General features: G+C 43.8%; 1 protein-coding gene across 2 annotated transcripts in view; it reads right to left on the bottom strand.

Annotated features, from left to right (window-relative positions):
* Positions 1 to 19,639, bottom strand: part of ncoa3 (nuclear receptor coactivator 3) — a 107,040-nt gene that overhangs the window by 22,192 nt on the left and 65,209 nt on the right. For both annotated transcript variants that reach the window (XM_031894761.1, XM_031894760.1), the window contains 2 exons: positions 11,297 to 11,329; positions 1,886 to 1,950 (listed from right to left, as the gene is read on the bottom strand). The gene's annotated coding sequence lies outside the window, so the exon portion shown is untranslated. The remainder of the gene's footprint in view (positions 1 to 1,885; positions 1,951 to 11,296; positions 11,330 to 19,639) is intronic.

Consider the following 19,639-nt stretch of genomic DNA (forward strand, 5'->3'; position numbering starts at 1 on the left):
TATATTATTTGTAGTTTTTGAGTTATTTAATTTCCGTTAAGGAGCTCTCCAGTTTGGAGTTTCAGCAGCTATTTGGTTGCTGGGGTCCAAGTTACCATAGCAACCAGGGAGTGGTTTGGATGAGAGACTGGTATATGAATAGGAGATGGACTGAATAGAAAAGAAAGTTAAAGTAACAGTAACAACAGAACGGTAGCCTCACAGAGCAAAAGTGTTTCACTGCTGGGGTCAGTGACCCCCATTTAAAAACTGCAGAGAGTTGGAAGAAGCATTTAAAAACTATAACAAATAAATAATGAAGACTAATTGAAAAGTTGCTTAGAATAGGTCGTGAACCACCCTTTTAACACAGAAATTAAAAAAATAAGTGCACACTTCTATTTAACCCTTCCGTAGCCTAAATGTCCATATGCAACTTAGGATTCGGTTCAGTATTTGGCCAAATCTTTGGGGTTCAGCCAAACCCAAAAATAATGGATTTGGTGCATCCCTAGTTAAAGTGTGTGCTATATTATATATATATATATATATATATATATATTTGTAAATTCAGCACTATTTAGCTACTTTTGAAAAGCTGCCAAGGAAATTTCAGGGCCAAGTTACTGCAGAACAAGTCGTTGCAAGCCGGCTCCCATCCCTTGTACCTGGGGTCGGAGACGGTTGAACGAGAGGGTTCCAACAAAGATTTGCGTTCATCTCCCTGCACACAAGTCCCTTCCTGCTGCTCTTTAGCACTAGGCCTGACACTTCCCATTGCTGGTGGGGCCTATATGATCCTGTTGCCCTTGGGGAGCCCAAGTGACACGGTTAGTAAAACCCAGGACGCGGACGGAGGATACGGCACTTGAAATAACTCATAGGCGAGCGTAATAATTAGTATCAAACTATAAAAGAGGGCCGGATGCAGATTAGACCGCCCTTAAACATGTCTCTTCCATCCTACGCACAGCGAGCGCCACATATCACCTAAATTACCCTTAATGCTGCTTGATATGGATTTGGCAGGCAGCGCTTGCATGAAAGCCTGTTTAGGGCAGAGGAAGTGGGCCGCGGTGTGTGCCCACACAAAAACCCGTAAGCTGCTTACATTGAGTCAGCAAATGACAGGCACTTTAAAGGGATACAGGCATTAACAGAGTATGAAGCAGAGCCAACAGTTAGCATGGGGCTGTATTTGCAGACACTCTCTCTGCAAACAACTGGGGCATTAGGAACTAGTACTAGCTCTAGAGCTGGGCACACACAGGCCAATTACAGCTACACGTGCACGGAATACACATTCAGGAGCCCTATGTCATGAAGGTTTCAAGCCAAATAAGTCAGCTCTTTCTGACCAAACTGGGCAGAGATCAACTTGATTGACAACCACGTCAAAATGATTTGGCATCTGCCTACATGAGACTCCAAATCCAGACTCGGCACTGCCCCTTTAAAGCATACACTATAAGGTACCCTCGTTCGGCGAGGTTGAACTGATGGATGATTCTCTTTCAACCTCCTCTACTAGGAATATCACCTGCTTAAACCGTTGACACTATATAAAGGGTAATACTAAACATGTTTTACTGAATGTTTATGGAAAAACATAGGAGAAGTTATGGTCTTGTAAAGCAACGATTGCCTTGTTAAAGGGCAATTCAGCCAATCATACACAGCTGCATTAATTCAGATATCAGCTTGAAGTGAGTAGGTTTATCTACCCACGTGTCCCCGGCTATATTATAGCAGGATGTGGCCAATAATAAGGGCCTTGATTTACACTTTTCAAACAAAACAGTGAAATATGAAAACAAAAAAAAAAAAAATGATTAATGTTCTCCCTAGATTTACAAGTCCTCAATGCTTATTGTGTAAATAAACGCAAGACTGGGTAATGCCTTACCTGAACTCTATGTGGCTGAGAGCTAAACGATCGGCAGGTACAAGGGCGTTTCAGTTGACATCGTTCTGTAACATAAAAACAAACAGTTTGGGTCAGAACTTTGGAACAGCGTTATATAGAGTTAAAGAGCACTGCTGTGAGTAGTAAATACAGCTAATGCTGGGCATAGGCCGTCAGATAGGCTCCTTTGGCAAGGTTGCTTGGGTGGCCAAATCAGGTTCATTCTATCATCTGGCCCTCCCAGCCAATAATCGGATAATACTGCAGGTCTATGAAGACCAATCAACAAATACAGTTCTTGTTGAACAATACGTTCTAATCTGCCCAATAGAGATCTGGCTGTTTGTAGTTAGGTAGGCTGGAGGGCCCTATTCATGGGCCAATAAGCTGCAGCTGCTTTTAGCAAACTTTTTATTCCAGGCTGTCATTCAGACTGCGGTCTTGTTGCTAGGGTTACTAAAGTGGATCTTATTTACACTGTACTAAAGGTGGCCATACACCTTCAGATCCGCTCTGCAGATGTCGCCAAGCGAGCGGATCTTCTCCCGATATCCCCCTCCTACGGGTGGGCAATATCGGGAGAATCCAGGCTAATTCGATCGTTTGGCCCTGAGGCCAAACAATTGAATTATAAAAACGGGTATAGGCAAAGTCGGTCACGGAACTGCATCAACGAGCTGACGTGGTCCCCGACTAGATTTTTTAACCTGCCCAATCGATTTCAGGCCAGATATCAGTCGGGCAGGCCTGTCAGTAGTGCCCATGCACGGGCCGATTAGCTGCCGAATTGGTCTTAGGGACCCATATCGGCAGCTAGAATCGGCCCGTGTATGGGCACCTTTATTTGCGACTGTGCAACAACCCGCAGCAACTAATAAGTGATTTGTGTAAAATACACTTTAAAGATGTGTGCATTCAAACTTCACATATTTGGATATCGCACCCCCGGCCAGTGGTTCAGTCCTCAATAGATGAACCGCTAATGACACGGAACAGTACCATTAACTCTGTGAAGGGGGAACTCCTGATAATATCGGTTGTGTATATGAAACATGGGATTAAAACACAAATCTAAACTTTCATTCCCAAAATGAGATAATTTGGTGGAACTCTCCCAAAACTATTAACCCACTGCATGCCTGAACACACATCTTCAATCCCACATGTGGCTAATAAACTCATTCATGGCTATGGCTTCTCATCTACTTTCATGGCACAAGCCAAACGATTCTGCATATGGTAAAAGAATAATTAGCTGTGTTAATTAGCAGGCGCTTCGGGTCCCTACAGGGAACAAGGGTGAGTTGAAGAGGCAAAAGAATGGGAGAAAAAGGAAGAGGTGGGGGGGTGTGAGAACAGCAGCTGTGTATCTGAATTGATTTACTGAGAGCGGCTAGAAGCTCTATGCTAAGAAGGGGCTGTTCAGGCTAATTAGAAAAATAAATTGCTCTTGGAAAGATAATTATGAGGCATTGTCACGTAAAAGCGCCCAGGGCTGCCCAGTCTGAAATGGAGAGGCTTCCACCAAACACTCCGCCTGTCGCGCTACAGCGGCTAAGAGCCTGCTCTTTTATGGAAACCAACACACAGCAATCTCTCCGCTTGTTTAACAGCCACTCCAACCAGGTGGGTTGCACGCAGCGACTCCCCTCATAATAGGAGGATGGAGACGGTGGCAAGCACCACGTGCAAAGTGTGTGCCCTGTGATGGGACAAGGAGCCATTGCTGAGCCTACAAAGAAAGCACCATGGCTGGCAATGCACACCCCTTCCCAGCCCTCTCTTCACTCCACGATGTCAATGGTTGCAATGGAATGATTACACCAGAAAGACTGGTATAAGTTCATTGGGCAGGTTAGAAAATTTCAGTTGACTAACAAAAAAAAATTCCGCATTGTGTATGGGACTGTATCCTTGGGGGGCCTACAACGGAAGCCACTTTCGTACGACTGGTGTCTGCCAACTATTTCATGTTCAGTTTGTATTTTAAGGGCTTTAGGCTAATGGAATGAATGGCATACACGCGGGTGCAGGCACTAGTAGAAGGCGTAGGGCGGTATTTTCAACAAGCCTTTTTCCGAATTACGCATTAAAAACGAACAAGAATGCAAAGTCTTGTGTTTTTAGGAGTAATTCGGCAACATGTGCCTGCACCCGAGCGTATCCCATTCATTTGGGTGCAGGCACAAGTAGGAGGCGTAGGGCGGTATTTTCGGCAAGTGTTTTTCCGCTTGCCGAAAAAATACGCCCTATGCCTCGTTTGCCATTAGCCTTATCCTACAATTTCAGTCTGACCATTAGTTGCAGATCGTTGCATTTAAACGTACGACTGATATCTGAACGTGTATGGCCGCCTTCAAGGGACACAAGCTATCCTTAGCAATGCGCCTGCAGGGGAAAATCTGAATTATGTCAGAGAAGTAGCTGAAAGAAAATCCTAAAGCATTGCAGCATATGGATTGGATATGGGAGGGGTTAAAATAAAATCCTATTAAAAAAAAAAACCTAGTTGTTGGCCAGGGAAAATTCAGTATGCATCCCTACATCGCAGAGCTTCCATCATCCTCCACGTCTAGACACAACTGCCTCCCCGCTGCACTGTGCCGTCTGTCCTGGTTCTGCCTGAAAAAATTTCCATGCCGTTTATACGTTATAAGGACCAGTACAGTCTATCAATATTGCCAGTTCCTGTGATAATAATGGCACTGAATGCTCCTTGGGGGCCACACGGTAGCAGATAGAGAACATATAAAGGGGTGTCACTTTATGCACAGGGGGTACAGATGTTCGTACTGTATTGGCTTGGGTTGTGTTCCGACCTGAGCTTTGCTGCCGAGTACGTAAGCTAGGTGTGATACTGCTTTACTATGTGTGATCCAAGTAACCCTGTAACCGCCAGTCTGATCACATCACATGTTGCATTTCCCATAGATGTGCATTAAAACTGGAAACTTATACTGGCACTTAAGCAATTTATGTCAGAAATATATATTTTAAAGAAGTAATTTACAAAGTAGAGCAGGGTGCAAAGTGCAAATAACTGTTGTTCTTTTTACACTTTTGAATTCTGCCCTTCAATTTGCACCTTGGGTGCAGGACCATCTCATCCAAAATGAAGCACAAAGACCCCCCACATTAATACAGCACTGTCAGGGTGCAGCAGTGCAGTATTCATGAGTGGTGGGTGGGGGTAGGCATATACAAGTCTACTCTCCCATACCCTGACTGGGTGCAGGATGACAAGGAACATATAAGATGTTCCTAGATTGTAATGGGTATCAGAAAGGATCGGTGCCACTGTGACAGAATGCTCTGTTATACAGATAGCTAGAATCTCAGCCATAAAGCAGGGCAGGACTGCTGCTTACAATGGGTATCAGATAGGATCTGTGCCACTGTGACAGAATGCTCTGTTATACAGATAGCTAAAATCTCAGCCATAAAGCAGGGCAGGACTGCTGCTTACAATGGGTATCAGATAGGATCTGTGCCACTGTGACAGAATGCTCTGTTATACAGATAGCTAGAATCTCAGCCATAAAGCAGGGCAGGACTGCTGCTTACAATGGGTATCAGATAGGATCTGTGCCACTGTGACAGAATGCTCTGTTATACAGATAGCTAGAATTTCAGCCATAAAGCAGGGCAGGACTGCTGCTTACAATGGGTATCAGATAGGATCTGGGCCACTGTGACAGAATGCTCTGTTATACAGATAGCTAGAATCTCAACCATAAAGCAGGGCAGGACTGCTGCTTACAATGGGTATCAGATCAGCTCACTATACATACACCGAATATCGAACGATAATAACAGTGAGAGTATGGCCACCTTAAGAAATCAGAGCACCAAGACAAGATTTGGCTGAACTGGGGTGGGTTTGTACATAGTGGGAGCCGATGCCCTTCTCTCCATCCTGGCAGTGCCAGTTGAACTGTGATCTCATGCAACACGACATTCCAAGAATGTAACCAATCTAAACATGAGCAAGTTGCATCTCACTTCTAAAGGAGCTCATTTGGATAAAAGGTACATTAGGAGAGGCACGGCGGATGCTGAATACAGGCTCTCGCTTGCAACTTAACGGCTTTAAAGTGAAAAGCAGATGGGATTCTTGGCAGCAGGGCCTATTTCATTAAGATCAGACACTCTGGTTTTAATATTATTCAGTTCCAACAATGTTTCATCGAGCAATGTCTCTTAAAGCTACATAAAGGCAAGAAGTCTGCCTCGGATTTATAAAAAGGGGTCAAGCTGCCTTGGATGCACGACATGCCCGCTGCCATCAGCATAGGATAGGGAATCATTTTGGAGAGCCCTGGCACAATAATTAGTTTGGTCCCCCTTTATATGTCTGAAGAGAGAGGAGGCCATGGATGACATGGAAGACAGCTTCCTGGACCCAAGTGAGGACAGATCAGTTGGTGCTGAAACCCCTACTGTTGTAGGAACAGACGGCCCATAAGCCAGCTTACACATAGCATATCAGCTATTGGGGGGCAGCAACCCCACTTTCCCTTGATATAGGCACCCACACACCTCTGTACAGACAAGCAGATGAGCATGACTGTCACCCACAGTGCCAGAATGTGAAGTTACCATGGGCTAAATGGCACTTATTCTCTTGCCACACAAGCCAACAGCAGTTTTGTTAATTAAAAAAGCAAATTGTATTTACCACAACTGATCATCATCATCTGTTTTTGTCTGAAACCTGTCCTCAGATGACTGCGCAGCAAGTTACACTTCAGGTTAACACTCCAACATCTTCAGATAACTCATGTCCCCAGATCAAACACATAACACATGCACGTCTAATAGGAAATGCCAAGAATATTGCATTATTCTGTCTTTCTATAGCATGCAGCTGGTTTAAAAAGGCCTGACTGCAGGTAACAAGGATTGATACATTAAGGGCAGCACTGGATCCAAAATATAAAATGTTCTTTTGAACAAATTGAAGATATAGTAGGGAGAGATGGTGCCTATAGTAGCAGTGGGGGGATAATAGCCTCTGGGAAGGGACTGTGGCTGTGGGATAGCAGGTATAGTAGGGAGAGATGGTGCCTATAGTAGCAGTGGGGGGATAATAGCCTCTGGGAAGGGACTGTGGCTGTGGGATAGCAGGTATAGTAGGGAGAGATGGTGCCTATAGTAGCAGTGGGGGGATAATAGCCTCTGGGAAGGGACTGTGGCTGTGGGATAGCAGGTATAGTAGGGAGCGATGGTGCCTATAGTAGCAATGGGGGGATAATAGCCTCTGGGAAGGGACTGTGGCTGTGGGATAGCAGGTATAGTAGGGAGAGATGGTGCCTATAGTAGCAGTGGGGGGATAATAGCCTCTGGGAAGGGACTGGGGCTGTGGGATAGCAGGTATAGTAGGGAGAGATGGTGCCTATAGTAGCAATGGGGGGATAATAGCCTCTGGGAAGGGACTGTGGCTGTGGGATAGCAGGTATAGTAGGGAGAGATGGTGCCTATAGTAGCAGTGGGGGGATAATAGCCTCTGGGAAGGGACTGTGGCTGTGGGATAGCAGGTATAGTAGGGAGAGATGGTGCCTATAGTAGCAGTGGGATAATAGCCTCTGGGAAGGGACTGGGGCTGTGGGATAGCAGGTATAGTAGGGAGAGATGGTGCCTATAGTAGCAGTGGGGGGATAATAGCCTCTGGGAAGGGACTGGGGCTGTGGGATAGCAGGTATAGTAGGGAGGCATGGTGCCTATAGTAGCAGTGGGATAATAGCCTCTGGGAAGGGACTGGGGCTGTGGGATAGCAGGTATAGTAGGGAGAGATGGTGCCTATAGTAGCAGTGGGGGGATAATAGCCTCTGGGAAGGGACTGGGGCTGTGGGATAGCAGGTATAGTAGGGAGGCATGGTGCCTATAGTAGCAGTGGGATACAAGCCCCTTACCCACCCATAAGGAAAGATGTTTGTGGTTTGCCCTTAACAAAAATGATTTTAGCAAATGGCAGGTTTTCATGGAACAATTATTTCATAGCATTTACAGTAAGGCCTTGTGATGGTGAAGTATTTAACTAGTTCCTAAATGATATCTTGGTTTCAGGCAACACCCAGGAGGCGGGACAGATTGTAAGGAGGCTTAAAGGATTTACACAACATCTGAAACACACACTTGGGCTGTTTGGAGCAGCAGCCATACAAGACAATAGCAAGGTGGCATACCTGCTTGGGGTGTGACACAAGTGCCAGTCTAGTGCAGCAGGATGTGTAACGTCACTGAGAAACTACCCTGTGGGCAAAACTCTAAGGGACGTCACTCAGACTGTGACTAACCAAACCCTATGGCGAAAGCAGCAGAGTGAGAATAACCCCCAAACAGTACAAGGTGATTGGCCAGTACAGTGTGCAACTGAGCTATTAGTTACCCAGTGTGCGTCATTGTACCCAGTGATGGAACTTACGAATGACATGTCCACAAGCACCATTTCTTTCTATAGGTTACAGAATGCTCTGTTATACAGATAGCTAGAATCTCAGCCATAAAGCAGGGCAGGACTGCTGCTTACAATGGGGGGGATCAGATAGGATCTGTGCCACTGTGACAGAATGCTCTGTTATACAGATAGCTAGAATCTCAGCCATAAAGCAGGGCAGGACTGCTGCTTACAATGGGTATCAGATAGGATCTGTGCCACTGTGACACAATGCTCTGTTATACAGATAGCTAGAATCTCAGCCATAAAGCAGGGCAGGACTGAAACCAATAACTTGGCGACTGGTGCAGGTTTTATGATGAATACATGACAGTACATACTGGTGGTAAAATGTAAAAAAGGGACAAATATCAAGGTAGGGATGCAGGTCACGGAGGTGGGAAAAACATACATCTATATAATTTATTTATGATTCATGGGCAAAAGGGATGAGTCCCAGATTAGGTTCTTCAGTTTTATATAGTGCAAATAAAAATTGCATTCACATACTTGCTAAGGGAGCCCTTATCACTTTCCAAAAGCACAGCACCCTTACATCATGTTTTGCTTTAGATATCTATGGGGGGGGGGGGGGGGGAGCTGTCACTTAGATAGGAAATGGCTTGACAGACACAAAGCAGGGTGTTGTGCTAACTGGAAATTTCTCATATACTTTTTACAATTAGTGGGGGCACCTTGGGGTTCAGGTCAAGTTCATCTTGTTCCACAGGTTAAACAATGGCATAGGAGCAAGTATAAAAATAGTTTTACTCGCAGTAAAATGCTTTAAATACCGAAGTTCCATTTTTGCTAATGACAGAGGATGGAGGTGTGTGTGTCTTTATATGACTTTAAAGTAGCTCTCTTTAGACTTTCAGAATTAATGAGGGCCCCTTTAGCTATTGATATATACAAACATTGCTGTAGTTCCAGGGGTACCCAGGGCATAAATAAGCACTCACCCCAAATCCTCCCCTAACTGGCCTTCAGGCTGGGCCGCCTTAGCTCATAACAAGGTTACAGATATATAGAAACATTGGGGTAACAGTCACCCTGCTATAGTTCCAGGGGTACCCAGGGCACAAATAAGCACTCACCCCAAATCCCCCCCTAACTGGCCTTCAGGCTGGGCCCCCTTAGCCCATAACAAGGTTACAGATATATAGAAACATTGGGGTAACAGTCACCCTGCTATAGTTCCAGGGGTACCCAGGGCACAAATAAGCACTCACCCCAAATCTCCCCCTAACTGGCCTTCAGGCTGGGCCCCATTAGCCCATAACAAAGTTACAGATATATAGAAACATTGGGGTAACGGTCACCTTGCTATAGTTCCAGGGGTACCCAGGGCACAAATAAGCACTCACCCCAAATCTCCCCCTAACTGGCCTTCAGGCTGGGCCCCCTTAGCCCATAACAAGGTTACAGATATATAGAAACATTGGGGTAACAGTCACTCTGCTATAGTTCCAGGGGTACTGCACTCACCCCAAATCTCACCCTAATAAGTCTTCAGGCTCCCCACTTTTCACCCTCCTTCTTTGGACACCCTTACAAGTTCCAGAGCCAATCATTTAGTATATGTACTTATAAAACTATAAAATGAATCCCTTTTCCTGCTGTTTGTGCCTAGCTAGAAAGGGTTATGCAGCTGCTTCAATATCTCGTTTATATTATAACAGAACCCCCCTCCCCGTCCCCCCCAAAAATCCCATATTTAGTCAGTATTTGTATAAAATTCCCCTCTCTGCAGCTAGTCAGGGATTTGCATTCTTGTGGTTTAATTGGAATTACAGCAGATGTGAGCCAAAAATAAGGAAACCAGAGCAAAGCACTAACTTCAGTCTCATTATAGAAATGGATTAGTTTCCGGTAATTAGAAATACAGAGAAAGCAATGAAGAGCTTCGGTCACTTTGATGGGCGCACAGAATAAATGCCCTGCTGTGTATTTAGGGAAATATTGTTCTAATAGTTTTCATATACTAGAGCATGTGGGTCTTTTTTTTTTTTTTCTTTTTTAGGCCATCAGCACATAGGTCGGCCTGTTACTGCGCCTGTCTGTAGTGAACTGGAAGCACCGCGTGGGACACACATGGGAGATTAACAGGCAGACCTCGGTGCAAAAACGCTTACTTTTTATTCACTTCCATAAGGAGTCATCAAGTCAGGGTCTCCAAGTCAGTTTTGTCCAACAAGGCTTTCTGTGGAAATGCAGTGTTGGACAAAACACCCCATGTGCCCACAGGCTCAAAGTGTGCCAACAAGGCCTGCTTTAGGCTGGCAGAGCACTTAAGGGCAAGAAGCATCAAATCACAGTGCTTATTTAGCAACAACCTGGATTTTTATTTTTGCTTCTGTGGCCCCCCTTGTAGAAATGATCAGGGAGCTCTGCCACAGTTGCCTTTTTTGGCTGGTAATATGAATGGGCAAAGAAATTTGGGCAGATTAAAGGTGTGAGTGGTAGCAGGTGAAGGCAGTGGGCGATTAGGTTGGATACCTAGCAGAAAAACAGGCAACCTAAATTACAAAACTTAAATAATGGTACCAGCCTTTGCCATAGGCTAGGCTGGTGAAATTCTGGCAACCCTAGACCTGCCTTATGGCAAGAATATATTTATTATAATTTAATGAAGCCTGAGATCACACTGGCTAACTACCAGGAATTCCAGCTCTAAATGAGAGCTACTGGGAGCCACAGAATCAGATCTCAGTTTAGCCAAGCACAAGGTTCTGACTGGAGAGCAAAGAGAAAATGGAGCCTGCAGCTTCCTATGGGTCAGGGACTTTGTGCTCTTCCTGGTTAGCTCATCAGCCAGTACCTCTACTATTGGCCCATGGGGGCAGCTAAAAACAGCCTAAAAGCCAATCGAGTGCATTGCCAGCTCTGCAGCCAAATCTTAAAATCCATTGGTGCAGGGTTTCCTTTTAAATTTTAGAGAGCCTTATAGTTTGTTTAGGAAAGCAGGGACTTACCAGTTTGGGAAAGTGAAGCTTTCAAGTTCAAACCTACAAAACAGAAGGAGAAACAAGAAATTACTAACCACACAACACTCAAACTACTCAATAATGTCAGTAATGTAATGCTGCTTTCTAGAGGTGTAAGCAAAACTTGAATGACATCAATACTGACAGCAAAAGCATTAGGAGTTTCTTAATATTTGAATGTGTTTTAAGGGTCAAGACACACTGAGCTACAATAGGTATGGGATCCCTTATCCAGAAACCCGTTATCCAGAAAGCTCCGAATTACGGAAAGCCCGTAATTTTAGAATTTTAAAATTGATTTCCTTTTTCTCTGTAGTAATAAAACAGTACTATGTAATTGATCCCAACTAAGATATAATTAATCCTTATTGGACACAAAACAATCTTATTGGGTTTAATTAATGTTTTATTGATTTTTTAGTAGACTTAAGGTATGGAGATCCAAATTACGGAAAGACCCCTTATCCGGAATACCCTTGGTCCTGAGCATTCTGGATAATGGGTCCTATACCTGTAGTAGCAGCTACTTTTTCATGGCTACTACACTCCAGAAAATCCCCTGCCATAGACAATACTGAAAATTTCCTCTGCTAAAAAACAGAGACAATTATCAGTAAATAATCAGCATTGTCTATTTTAGTAGCCATGACAAGTAGCTGTTACTAGTAGCTCCGTGTGTCTTCACCTTAAGGGCCATGGTAGATAGAGAGATTAGTCGCCCGCGACAAATCGCCCTTGTTGTGGGCGACTAAACTCCCCGATATGCCATCCCACCGGCTTGAATGTAAATCGTCGGCGGGATGGCATATGCGGCGCCGCGTTTTCCCAAAATCACGGAAAATGCCTTGAGAGGAAACTTCCGCCATTTCGGGAAATCGCTGCGCCGGTGGGATGGCATATCAGGGAGATCTTCCCGTCTACCATGGCCTTTAGGCAACGTGCTCCACACCCAGGTATCCTGAATAATAAATGCCATACCAATACAGACATACCAAGCACGTGCTTGCCGCTTTATAATCAATGCAGAAGGACACAAGGACAGAAGAAGAAAAAACACACAGCAACATTTAAATCTGTAATGAGTCCCTTTTATTTGTATCAAGATTCTCAGCCCAGAGTAAAGATAAAAGGCAAGAGAGCCATTTGGGGAGGGGAAGGGAGAGACCGCTCCAGTAACAGCAGGTCGGACCGGCATATAGAAACGGGTCTCTCGCAGCAGGTTCCGTTTCGTTACCTGCGGACAAGGCTGGAGATTCCATGCAGCTCATGTTTTAATGTATGAAACTCATTAGAGGCCATTCAGGCTCCATGCTAATGAGCGCGGAGAAATTCTCCGCTGATGTTTTGAAAGCGGGCGGACATATGCTGCCCATGTGTGAATATACAAAAGCTGCTTAAAATTTGCGAAAATGACTAAACGCCCTGTTATCGTTGATGGATGTCAGCTGTCATGCAACTGAGCCAAACAGACAGCGCTGCATCCCCCCCCTTTCTTCTCTCAAATAAGCCACAGCTGAAGCAAAAGAAAAAAAGAAAGGAAGGAGGGGGGGAAGATACCATTCCAGGAGCTGTATGTAATGCATTATATATGGTAAATATATATATATATATATATATAGCGCCAAGGTCACAAGTTGAAGCGCTTTTTTTAAAACTTATTTTTTGTAGAAAGGAATGGGGGGGCCCCCACGTAGGGACCAAATACACTGTCGCTTATAGCAAGGAAAGAAAATGAGCAATGAAACAGCCTTTGTTCCTTTATTAATTACAGTAGGCACAGTTTTAGCTTCTTTCCCTTCGCTTCCTCCTTTCCCTAAAAGTCCCCAGTTTGGGCCCCTTCAATGGCTGAAGCATGTACAAGGGGGAAAAAAAGGGTTTACAGTTGTCTGTGCCAGCGGTTCAGCCGAAGGGCGCAGTTATATGTTTTTTTCCCCCCCTTAGATTTAATGAATTAAAAGCTTTTTCCATAAAAAAAAAAAGCTACTTTTGACTGTGGTTTTACGTAGTACTATAGGCAAATTTCTCCCACTAGTGCAGCAGCCAATGAATAGTTAGCGGTTACTGGTGAAACCTGGTTGCCATGGACTACAAGACAGGTGGAGTATATTTGCTCATTACATTACATTACATTAACATTTATTTATAAAGCGCCAACATATTCCGCAGCGCTGTACAATAAGTGGGTTACATACATTGGACATACAGAGTAACATATAAAGCAATCAATAACCGATACAAGAGGTGAAGAGGGCCCTGCCCAAAAGAGCTTACAATCTACAAATGTTTCTCCGTTTGATTCATTCAGGTTTGAGGGATTCTGCTTCCAAGAAGTAAATCTTTCACAAAAAAGGAGGAGGCGTTCTTTCGTTTTCTATATAAAAAACACACAACAATGGCAAATGTATATATTTATACCCACACTATACTTCACAATATATATTTAAACACCTAGACACTAAGTAGCTTAGCTGAACATATAACTGACAGCTCTGCTTAGTGTGACAGATAACGCGGGAAATGTCAGCACTTAGAACAATGATAATATTTCAAATATCAACACAATTTATGTCTGGCCTTGGGAACCATATGCCGCAGTCTGAAGTGGAACTTGCAAAGTGGGAAGAGTTTACATAACAATGAAAAACTCCCACGGCAGATATAAATGTAAGGCCTGTCTGCGCTACAATAAAAGGGCAAGTTTAACTTCCTACTACTGGATAATATTTGATGTTTTGCTTAGAGAAAGAGGTCAGTGCAGCTCTTACTATGCTGGAAATGCGCAGATTGGGGAAGCCATTTTCAGTGCACAGCTTCTAAACACAAAATGCTATGTGCAAAAAGTAAACAAGCTCCCCAGCTGGATTTATGTTACGAAGATCTTATTAAACTAATCAATTTTAATAACCCTTCCGCTGTGTTTTTACACATTTAGGAAAAAAAACCAAAACAGAATAAAAATGTTTTTTCATAGAAATGTTTTCTTTGCCCCACAGGCAGCAGCATACGTCACAACCTGAGGAAGGCCGCTTCGGGCCTGACGTACGGTAGGGTCTGGAGAGCGACAGAAAGGGCAAAAACACACTGGTATCTCCAAGCTTTTGTTATCTTTTTAAAAAACATTTCTAATAGAATTTTGTTTTCTCTACAGGAAGGGGAAGACGTAACATTTCCTCTGGCAGATTGACAAGTTTTAGACCTCAATGTTTCTTTCTTCCGCTTTCAAATATCATACCGACGGCAGCAGCTATCTGGCTCCAAGAAAAAAATAAGTCCAACCTGCAGCCTTCGAGCTGTAGCTGAATTGCAAATCCAAGATGGCTTCAAGTGTCAAGGATGCAATCTATATGATAAGGATAGCAGCCTATTTGCCAAAAAATATTCCCACCATGACTAATTTGGGACAAGGTCTCAATCCGATATCTGTCAAAGATCCCATTGGCCAGCACTGCACATGGATATGAATGCAAGCATGGGTGATGGCTCTGCATATACCATGAAACAAAAGGACCTAAGGAAGAAAGATCAAATCTACCTATCTGGATCACCAAATTTGTCACCCATCTAATGGTTTGGGAACATGTAGGGGGGGCTAATTTGTCTGTGTATGGTCCCACCCAACAATAGGTATCTGACAATAGCTAAACAGGCAAACAAAAAGTAAACTACAGCTGGGAACAGAAGTATCCAACATCTAACTGTGTGTCTCCCGCAAATTAGCAAAACCAGAGATACAGGTACATTCAATAGGATTAGCCCCAAGTCCATTATTGGATTCAGTTGAATAGCGAATCCCCCACAAAATGATTCAACCGAATAGTAAACTGAATCAGAACCCTAATTTTCACATTCAAAATTTAAGCAAAACCCTCCAAAAACTTAATGCCAAAATATGTTGCATTCAGTTGTCCAGTGCATTAAAGGAACAGTAACACCAAATAATGAAAGTGTGTAAAAGTAATTACGGTATAATGTACTGTTGCCCTGCACTGGTACAACTAGGGTGTTTGCTACAGAAACCCTACTATAGTTTATATAAATACACCGCTGTGTAACCCCGGGGGCAGCCATTCCTGCACTGGTACAGCTGGGGTGTTTGCTACAGAAACCCTACTATAGTTTATATAAATACCCTGCTGTGTAGCCCCGGGGGGGGGGGGCAGCCATTCCTGCACTGGTACAGCTGGGGTGTTTGCTACAGAAACCCTACTATAGTTTATATAAATACACCGCTGTGTAGCCCCGGGGGCAGCCATTCCTGCACCGCTACAACTGGGGTGTTTGCCCCAGAAACCCTACTATATTTTACATAAATACCCCGCTGTGTAGCCCCGGGGGCAGCCATTCCTGCACTGAGCTGATGCCGTCCCCGATCAGACTAAATTTTTTAACCTGCCCAACCGAAATCTGGCCAATTTCAGGCCAGATATTGGTCGACAGGCCTGTCGTTAGTGCCCCTACACAGGCCGATTAGCTGCCGAATCAGTCTAAGGTACAGACCTTTGTATGGCCACCTTAAGAGAATGCTGGGAAGTGTAGTAAAAAAAACAAAACAGTGCCAATACTGATGGTTAGCAATACAGGAGCAGACTGTGGTTAAAAAAGTGCCACTGTATACATGAAAAATTATTATTTGTCCACTGGTAAAGCACAAGCAATACAGTGTCCTTTCATAAAAAGAGCTCACAGTAAAACAGAGCGGACATACTACACGACAACACAAATTATTGGGAAAGGAGTGGCATGTTGCATACCAAAAGGCTCACGCCCTGAGCAGCTAAAACACAGGTCTCATTATAGGAGATTAGAGGAAGAAAAACAAAAAACAGTGGCAGGCCGACTCCCTTATCCGATGGGTAATGGCTTGCCGATACTATGTAGTGCAGGCACAGTGCTTGCTTTACAAGTCAAGACATGGATAATGGTAAGCTTTTTCATTTACCATGGTCTCAGTCTGTAGAAAATGGGACCCTTGGCCAGACTAATTTACCGCCAGGCTCCATCTTGCTTGGGAGGGGACTTGGATTTGGGTAGCATGGATAAGACCGTGGCTACTGATCCACAGACTTCCAAAGAAAATCTCTGAGCATCTTTCCATCAGTTGAGCTGGTAGACAACTGCAGAGATATTTAGGCTCTACCAGCAGGTGAGGCACTGAAAAATCCATATGTTCCTTCGATGACCTGACCCTTTTAAATACTGGCCCTTGGACTGAGATCAGACAGGCTAGAAATATCCCATAGGGCAAGGACTGCATAGGAACATAGAAGTGGCTCTCCCCAGTGATTGTACCTTTCTGCTCTTAAAATTATTTGGTCATGCATTTTTTTTTTAAAAGAAATCATCCAATAACATTGTGTGGCAAAAATAAGTGAATCCTTAAGATTATCACTGATTTTCCCTTCAAATTAGGAGTCTGGTGTTTTCAGTGAATGGGATGACAATCAGGTGTGAGTGAGACCCTGTATTATTTAAAGAACAGCAGCAAAGCCTGATCACACAGTTGTGGATGGGTATCATGGTTTGAACAAAGGAGGTGTCTGAGGACCTCAGAAAAAGAGCTGTTGATACCCATAAAGTGGGAAAAGGTTACAAGACTCTCTCTAAAAGAGTTTGGACTCTACCAATCAACCATCAGACAATTTGTGTACAAATGGAGGAAATACAAGATGAGTTGTTACCCTACCCAGAAGTGGTCAACCTTCAAAGAGAGTCTAATAGTCTGAGAAGTTACAAAGGAACCCAGGGTAACTTCTAAGCAACTGAAAGCCTGTCTCACATTGGTCAATGTTGATGTTCATGAGTCCACCATTAGAACACTGAACAGCAATGGTGTGTATGGAAGGGTAGCAAGGAGAAAGCCACCGCTCTCCCCCGAAAATATTGCTGACCATCTACAGTTTGCTTAAGATCATATGGACAAACCAAAAGGATACTGGAAGAAGGATAAAGCCAAAATAGAACATATTGGAATAAACGAGTGGCATTCCATTTGGAGACATTGGCCTGTTTTGCTGCATTTGGGCCAGGACGGCTTGCCATCATTGATGGAACAATAAATTCACAACTATACCAGAGAATTCTAAAGGAAAACGTCAAGACATCTGTCCATAAAACGAAACTCAAGAAACAGTGGGTCGTGCAGCAAAACACACAAGTCGTTTTACCATAGAATGGTTAAAGAAGAATAAATTGAATGTTCTGGAATGGCCAAGTCAAAGTTCTGACCTTTATTCAATTGAATCGAACTGAGTCGACCACTGTGCCACCAAGCTGTCATGGAACCTTTGCTCCTACCAACCTTCACATTAGAGACGTTACCAGGCACACAAAGTGCTGATCAACAGTTAAAGCAGCCCAAAGCACACTGAGCATGTGCAGTGCCACAGACACTCAGACGACTATGTTTAGAAAGTCATGGAAGAGAAAGTGAGAGTGGATTGTCACCAATACAAGGTTAATGTCAAGCAATCGCTATGAATACAATATAAAATTTCAAGCCTGATCCTTTGTTGGGCTTTAGTTATCCTTTAATTCAAAAATTAAAAAAAAAATTATGATCATAGTTTTTGCGCACGCACATATAATCCAAAAGCCAAACGAGACATTAAAACCTCTCACTTCCTGAGTACAAAAGTTCAGCTGCAAAAGTTTGGGACATGATGGATGAAGTTAAGGAGAGGAACTGTTAAAAGGCCCGCTGGCCAAGAAATAATGAATCTCCTATTTTAACTGAAGTCAGCAATCAATTATACTTCCCAGAATTTGGTGGGGAGGGGGGCAGACAAACAGGAGTTTTATATGTGGCTAGAAAATTCTATACATCCATAGTCCAAGCAGCTTTCTAAAGGGGATGCTTGGAGCCTTGTGGAAAGGGGTCAGAACGTGGTTATATGACACGTCCCGAATTTTTTTTTTTGTTCCCTTGCCCAATGTAAAATATAATATTCATTGGGCTGCCAAAATGATTCTATATTTTTTATATTGCATCTGGATTTGATTTACATTTAAAAAGGCAACATTACGTTATAGTCGTAGTAGCTGAAAGATTGCGCACCATCCCCAATGAGGGGCAGTAAGATTTTTATAGCTAAGCATGTACGATAATAGCGAGAAACCACACGTTATACTGCTTTCTATAAACCAACCATTCCTCAATATGTATTATAGAAAAACATAAGATGTGTACAAGTTCAGTGGAGGAAGACGTTTGGTATCTATACTCCCGACTTCATTCCCATGAGATTGAAGAAGCTTCAGTTATAGACTACTGGAAATTCTTGCCACCACTTATACCCCTAAATTCCAGGGTCTAGGAAAGTATTCCTGCCTATGAGCTGCCCAACTATTCTACCCCCTGAAGGGTGGGAAGAAAGCGTATAAGCAAAGAAACTTGTTTTACGCAAGTTTGGTGGTCATACATGGAAAGATTTAAACCGATGATTGGGTACCTTCAGAGCGGGTTAGCGACTTACCTGCCCATGTGTAGGGCCCAGCAACAGGCCTGCTTGACTAATATCTGGCCGAAAAATTGGACAGGTTTAAGCGCCATAGCCCACTGGGAGATTAGTCGCTTTTTGTTAAATCTCGGCTACCGTGGGCAACAAAATCTCCCTATGTGCCATAAGCCTAAGGGACAACTTGCAGTGGGGGTACATATAGAAACCCACCCAGACACAAGGATAACATACACATTTCTTGCAGACAGGTGATAACCATTGTGCCACTGTGCTATCATGGACCCCAACACTCACCTTAGTAATGTCACCAGGTACACAAGGTACTGACTTGTGCTTGTCCAATCAACACTGACAGTAGCCCAAAGCACACTGGCCATTTGCAGTGCCACCGACACCCAGGAAACAGAAGACTATGTTTATAAAAATGAGGAAGAGTCTTTCTAAACTTTGAAAAGATGCTTTTACATCTGTATGGAGGTGGCAGACCGGTGGTCTAGTAAAGCTGGCCATACACAAACCAAGGTTTTGTATAATATTCGGTGCGTGTACAGTGGATTGACGAGGTGGCCAATATCACAAAAGCTTTATCGATCGGGCGGGACAAAAGATTTTGATCTGCAATTAGGGCTGAATCGTCAGGTAGAGGTAGAATCCCTATTGTTCTACCTCCGTATCGGACGATTCAGCCCTGAACGTCAATGATGGGTGGGAACGATGTTTCCTGCGACCAATGGTAATTGTAAGGTGTATGGCCACCCTAAAGGTGGCCATACACGTGGCGATCTGACGATGAAACATCGTAAGATCCGCCACACACCATTCAGGGCTGAATCGGCAGGTAAGGAGGTAGAAACAATAGGATTTCTACCTCCTT

Source organism: Xenopus tropicalis, chromosome 10 (assembly GCF_000004195.4).
Source record: "Xenopus tropicalis strain Nigerian chromosome 10, UCB_Xtro_10.0, whole genome shotgun sequence".
Lineage (NCBI taxonomy): Eukaryota > Metazoa > Chordata > Amphibia > Anura > Pipidae > Xenopus > Xenopus tropicalis.